The sequence below is a fragment of the Tupaia chinensis genome, unplaced genomic scaffold, assembly GCF_000334495.1.
Source record: "Tupaia chinensis unplaced genomic scaffold, TupChi_1.0 Scaffold000444_1, whole genome shotgun sequence".
NCBI classification, from domain to species: domain Eukaryota; kingdom Metazoa; phylum Chordata; class Mammalia; order Scandentia; family Tupaiidae; genus Tupaia; species Tupaia belangeri.
The window spans coordinates 87,938-94,522 of NW_006159949.1; the positions used below are offsets into that span (position 1 = coordinate 87,938).

Sequence of the window (6,585 nt, forward strand, 5' to 3'; positions counted from 1 at the left end):
CACTCAGGCCCTATGACCTGGAGGTTCCACTGCATCCAACCCTCCTAAAGTTCCACCAAGAGAGCTCTCAAACCAAGATAACAAGAATCTTACCAGATTCAGATGCAAAAATGACTCCAATTTCTGATCCGTGTTTGTGAAGCTTCCTTACCCCTCTTGAGACCCAGGATAGGGTATAAGAACCGTCCTCCTTGGGGCGTTGTTCGGCCACTCTAAGATTCCCAAATCTTGCTGGGGCCTCCAAATGTTGTAGAGTGCAACTGAATGAATGACCACCAAAGCCAGATTAAAGCTAAAGGGGATCTTTATTAGCTGGTCATCAACTACAGCCTGAGGCTCGGAGGCCAAGAGTCAGAACTGCAGCCCTGACCAAAATTTGAGCAGTCTTTTTACAGGGTGTCAGTTACCAGGGGTTTCCATAAAAGCAATTACAGAGGCTGAATCAAGCAGGTTAATTATTTCTGAGGGCACTCTCTAGACCTTTGTTTAACCATCTCTGTGGCTCCGGGCAGGGTTCTGGTGATTGATAGTTATATTGGTAAGGAACAACTAAACAAAAGGGTTTTGGGCTAGTTAGCAAAGACAGTAATAGGATGTTGTTCTAGATGCAGTTATCTGTATGGTTAGCACAAGCTGTTTTCTCATGGGAAGAACAAACTGGTTTACAGAAACAGTCAGCCATGTAAGGGTAAGGAAACAAAATGGATGAACTGTTGCTCATGTGCAAGATCTAACATGCGGCCTTCCACACTCTCTGAAAATTAAAAAGAAGAAGAAGAGGAGAAGAAGAAGGAGAAGGAGAGGAAAAAGAAGAAGAAGAAGAAGAAGAAGAAGAAGAAGAAGAAGAAGAAGAAGAAGAAGAAGAAGAAGCAGCAGCAGCAGCAGCAGCAAGGGTGAATTTAGAATGGCCCTGTTAGGGTAGTACTTGGGGCAAACTATAAACATTTGTAATTTATACTTAGCAAGTTCAACTTGTTTAACAACATAAATAGATATATAACTTCAAATTCACACTCCCCTTGGTTCAAACACTTTTAACTAGTAAACCTAATTATTGGTTCTAAATGCATGCGGGAGTTACAAAGAAGAGACAGTATTGAAACAAATCATTCTTTGTTAGGATGGAGATAAATGCATTTGCAAGAAGAGACTGGAAAGATTGTCAATAAGTATCCAAAATGTGACCTTCCTTTTGCTAGTCACTGTTGTAACAAGTTATTTCTGTTAAAAATACTTTTGCCTATGTAAGAAAAAAATCATCTCAACATAGTAACACAACAATGTCTTCATTTATAATGATGTTTTAAGACCCTAAAACCTGCTAAAATCTTGTATCTGTATTCTTAGGGTTAAGAAGAGTTTCTAAAAAGTAATCTTGTTCATTTTTTTATGTTTGTTGAGCCAGAGAGAACAAGAAAACATGCACGTCAAAAGGGGTCTTGACGCTGTGATCCACCCCCAGCCTCAGCCCAGATCCCAGCATACATGTATCTGGCATGCATTGAGAGGCCCCCAAGCATGAACCTAGGATCTTCCCGTGTGAGTCCAGTTACATTACCACTGCACCACCATCTAGCCCCAGTAATATTACTCTTTTTATTGAAGCATTTAACCTTTTGAACAGGGCATTTTTCCTACTAACAAAATTTGGCATTGATGTATTATTCTTTTTCACTTAGTGTATTTGCTAGTATTTCCAAATTAATGGTTTCAACTGGAACAATAGTCCAATAGATTATTAAGTTAATTCAACGTATTGAAAAGGTGTTTAGAAATATTTTGGAAATAAAGCCCAGAAAAATGCAACATTAGTTGAGTTGATGGGAAAGAGGTTTCCTCATTTTTTTTTTCATACAAAGGTTAAGCATACCTGTAATTGAATCATGTCCTTCCCAAATTTGTTTGTTGAAGTCTAACCTTCAGTGAAACTATTTTAGAAGGTAATGAAGGTTAATAAGGTCATAAGGGTGGGGCCCAAAACTGATAGAATTATGTCCTCAAAACAAGAGACACCAGAAAACTTGTTCATTCCCTCTCTCCATAAGCATGCACCAGGAAAAGGCGACTTGAGGACGCAGTGAGAAGCTGGCCAGCCGCCCCATCCTGGTAAGAGAGCACTCATCAGAAGCCAAACCCATCTGGACTTTGACCTTGGACTTCCATTCTTTGTAATTGTGAGAAAATAAATTTCTGTTGTTTGAATGATGTAGTCATATTCTGTTACAGCTGCCCAAGCTAACTAAATAAGGTCTGCAAACATTAAGCTTACTTTTCAAACATCCTTTTAGCCCTTGGAGATTCTCTCTCTCTCTCTCTCTCTCTCACACACACACACACACACACACATACACAATTTCTCAGAGAAACCTGAAACTATAAAAGCAGCCGATAAATGTAGAAACATATTTTATGATGAGAAACTTCCTTTTCCTATGGTTTCAGAAACCTATTGGGTAAGAAAAATAAGTTACCTCTTTAGAAATTCGTATTCCCAGCACTTCCTTTGTGAGCTACAGACCTACCATTCTGTTCTTGTTTTCTGCTTCGATTCCATCTTGTTTGACTGACCCTTACGTGTCTCATCACAGTTTACTTACCAGTTTCTCTATTTCCCAATATTTTAGAATTCATAGTATTTTACTATTTATTCATTCAGCCAGTGTTTATTGAATACTTTCTATAAGCCAGTCATTATTCTAAGGGATAAAAATTCCTGACCTCATTATGAAAGATGGGTAGTGAGGACACGCTGTTTTTTACGTGGAGGGACTGAACTCAGCCTCATTGACACTTGAGCAGAAATGTAAACTGTGAACAGCCAAACCCTGAGTAGAAAGGATGGTTGATTTTTGCAGGAACAGTAAGGAAATCTATGTGACTTGACCAAAGAGAGCTGGGGGTGTAGAAGTGGAACATATGAGATTAGAGAAGTCTGGCCTGGACTGGGATAAAGCAGAACACCTGGGACCATTTTGACTTTTACTGAGTTAAATAAGGAGCTCTTGGAGGTTTTTTGTTTTGTTTTGTTTTGGTTTTTGTTTTGGTTTTTGGTTTTTGGTTTTTGGAGAGGTTTTTGCTATAAGGCACGTGTGCTCACCAGAAAGACAGAAAGAGACAGACAGAAAGCAAGAAATCACCTCTGGAGGGGGTGGCCACACAGCAATCCCTTCTCCTCCATTCTCCTCTTGGGATCTTGGGCACGCACGTGCCCGGCATGAGTTTAAGCCACCGGGTCCGGGACTCAAACCACAGTCGACTACATGGGAGTCCAGCGACACAGCCATTATGCTGGTCCCCTCTTGGAGATTTTTTAATAGAAGAATGACTTGGCATGACATAGGTTTTTAAAAAGATCACAGTTTGGGCAGGATTCAAGTCTCAACCCTGGCTTGAAAACCAGGCTGTGCATGTGCACATCCAGGATCCTTGAGGGATGGAGAATAGGGGGGAAAGTACTGTGGCATAGCCAAGCCCTTTTGAGGGGTGGGGTGTTTGCTTTCTCTCTCTCTCTCTCGGGTTCTCTCTCACATGCACACATGCACCCTATGTTGTAAGTAAGTAAGTAAGTAAATAAATAAATAAATGGATCACGGGGCAGCCTCAGTGGCACCATCGGGTGCATACTAGACTGCAGAGTTGGAGTCACAGGCTGGTTGCAGTTTGAGACCCCATCCTGGTGGGCCTGAAAAATGTCTGGTGCATGCACATGTGCCCACAGTGCTGGCCGGCTAGGGGACTGGAAGAAGGCGCCTAGGCATGACCGAGCCCCGAGAGTGGGGCTTCTGTTGCTCTCTCATGCATACTCACATGTTGTATCATGAATTAAAAATGAAAGACATTTATTTTGAAAAATATAAATGATCACAATGGCCACTGTTAAAATTGGACTTAAGGTAAGAAAAAAGAAGTACAGGTAGAAAGAAGGCATCAGATGCTGGATACATTGTGAAGCCCAGACTGACATGATTTGCTGATGGATTTGATCTAGAATAGGGAAGACGCAGAAGCCACTGATAGGTAACTTCATTCAGTCTTGAACACCTTTATATTTATTCCTGATACCCTTTTTGAATGGTAAGCCTGAATCAAATACTATGTACATTTTAAAAATCTTTAAGATACATATTGTCAAATTGCCCTTTAGAATCTGAGGAACATTTTATTTTTATCCTGACTGTGGTATCTACTATTGTCCGTTTCTAAAAGTAACATCACATATAATTATTATTATTTAAAATTTACATTTTAGCAGGTGGAGTATGTCTTGTGTTTTATCCTCAATGATTCTGAACATTAATATTTTTATTGGTCATTGGTATTGGCTTTTTTTCCACTGTGAACTTCATGTTTTCTTTATGATTTAAAATTTAAAATTATAACTCTTATTAAAACAATTTTTTTAATAGTCCCTCCCCCCTTTTCTTGTCCTGAAAGCCCAGGACCACATTTCCCAGTCATCTTCGTTTTTTTTGTTGTTGTTGGTTGGTTGGTTGTTTTTGAGAGGTTTTTACTATAGGTAGCATGCACTTGCCAGAAAGACAGAGAGACAGAAAGCGAGAAATCACCCCCTCCGGAGGGGGTGGGGTGGGGAATGGGCATGCCACAATCCCTTCTCCTCCATTATCCTCTTGGGATCTTGGGCATACACACACAGGCGCCTAGCATGAGTTTAAGCACTGGGTCCGGGACTCAAACTGCAGTCAACTACATGGGAGTCCAGAGCATAGACATTACGCCAACTGCTGGTCGCAAATAGTATGCATTGAGAGAAACAGAGAGAGAGAGAGAGAGAGAGAGAGAGAGAGAGATGGCCTTGATGCCACAATCCTCCAGCCTCCATAGGCTTTTGCCATGGGGCAGGTGCCACCATGCCCTTTAGTCATGTTTGTACTTAAGGATAGTCATCTGTCCAAATTCTGGCCAGTGGAAGATCAGTGGGAGTGACTACCTGTAGGCCTGGCCATTAAAAGCTCCATCAGATAGGCAGCAAGTAGTGTGGTGGTTAAGACAATGGACTCCCACATGGCTAACCTCAGTTTGAGTCCTGGACCCAGAGACTTGCTTTCTCACCCCCTCCCACCCCTGGCTCTCTTTGGTGAGCACACATGTCCTGTAGCAAATTAAAAAATAATAATAATGCTAAATTAAAAACAAATCATCTTTAAACAAGTAAACAAACTAAATTCATCAATTGCTGACTTACGGACACAAAATTACACATAGGGAAGAGAAATAACTTCTAGTGTATAAAATGCAGTAGGGATAATGTGGTTAATAACTTATTGTACACCTCAGAAGAACTGAAAAAGAGGATTTTAGATGTTACCAATATAAAGTAGTAACATCATTGAGATTTGAGATAATGGATATTCTAGTTACCCTGATTGAATCATCACACATCTTATTTATGTGCTCAAAAATGCTATTTTCTCACCACAAATATGTACAATTATACATTTAAACACACATACACACACACACACACACACACACACACACACACAACCTCTCTCACATAATCCTGCCTGCTCTTTTCCCCTCTAAGCTAGATAGCAGGAGATAACCCCAAAGCGACCCTGGGAGTCACATGTTGAAAATAGTACCAGAAGGAAGTCTCTTGGGACATTAAATCACTACTAACAGGAGAACTGCCTGCCAAGAATGCAGATCTGAAAGTGTTCTTCTACACTACTGTGAGAAGTCACTGAGATTTCAAGGTTTATCAGTTACAGTAGGGGGTATATTTTCTAAGTAGTACAGACGTTTTTGAGTTATAAAGAGTTTCTTTAACTTCATACATTAATTATATTGAGCCTTTGCCTGCTTGAAGAAATGTAAAATCTACACTGACCCCCGTGCTCCCTGGTACGGAGAGACTGATCCTCTTCTCTGAATTCCTTTAAGCAAACAATTATAGGAATTGTTTGGAGTATAAAAGGTCAAATCTCTCTCTCTTTCTCCCTCTCACAATCTCCATCCCCTCCTCGTATGCACACACACACACACACACAAACACACACACACACACACACACACACACAAATTTACACCTTCGTTAAAAGATTGTAAGGCTACCTGACCAAAGCCCATCGAACCTGCAACATTATTATTTTTATTTTGACGAATAAAGCTCCTCTTGTTTCCTATTTTCCAGAAAACATCCCCTTTGGATTTTCTCCCTGTTGCTACAGTCTAAATAAAGTACTCATCACTTTCAGTCTCTGACAACTTTTGAAAGTTATACATCCTGTAATAAGGTAAATATTCTCCTTAGTTTACTATCTTTCAATTTTAGGTGTGTTTATATATTTTTGATGCATGTCTATATGCTGTCCCTGCATATGATCTTTTTGTAACATTTTTTTCATTGGTGGTTTATGAAATATTAAACCATCTTCTTTTGCTAATAGATCTCCTGTCCTCATTCTTCCTCATTTCCTGATCAGCCCAGAGCACATTGCCCAGGAGTGAACACGCTGCCATTTCGTGACTGGTCCCTCTCAAACCTATTGAACATTTACTCTCCCTCTTTGGTAATTTAACACTTATGGACGTACCTCAGGTCACTCAGTCTTTTTGAGGGAT

At 40.2% G+C, this 6,585-nt stretch overlaps 1 long non-coding RNA gene across 1 annotated transcript; it reads left to right on the forward strand.

Annotated features, from left to right (window-relative positions):
• The first annotated feature begins 1,408 nt into the window (after window positions 1-1,408).
• Window positions 1,409-6,252, forward strand: LOC102487584 (uncharacterized). Its single transcript, XR_001370873.2, has 3 exons — window positions 1,409-1,539; window positions 2,046-2,174; window positions 6,155-6,252. It is a non-coding gene; the product is annotated as an uncharacterized LOC102487584 (long non-coding RNA).
• Window positions 6,253-6,585: the final 333 nt, after the last annotated feature.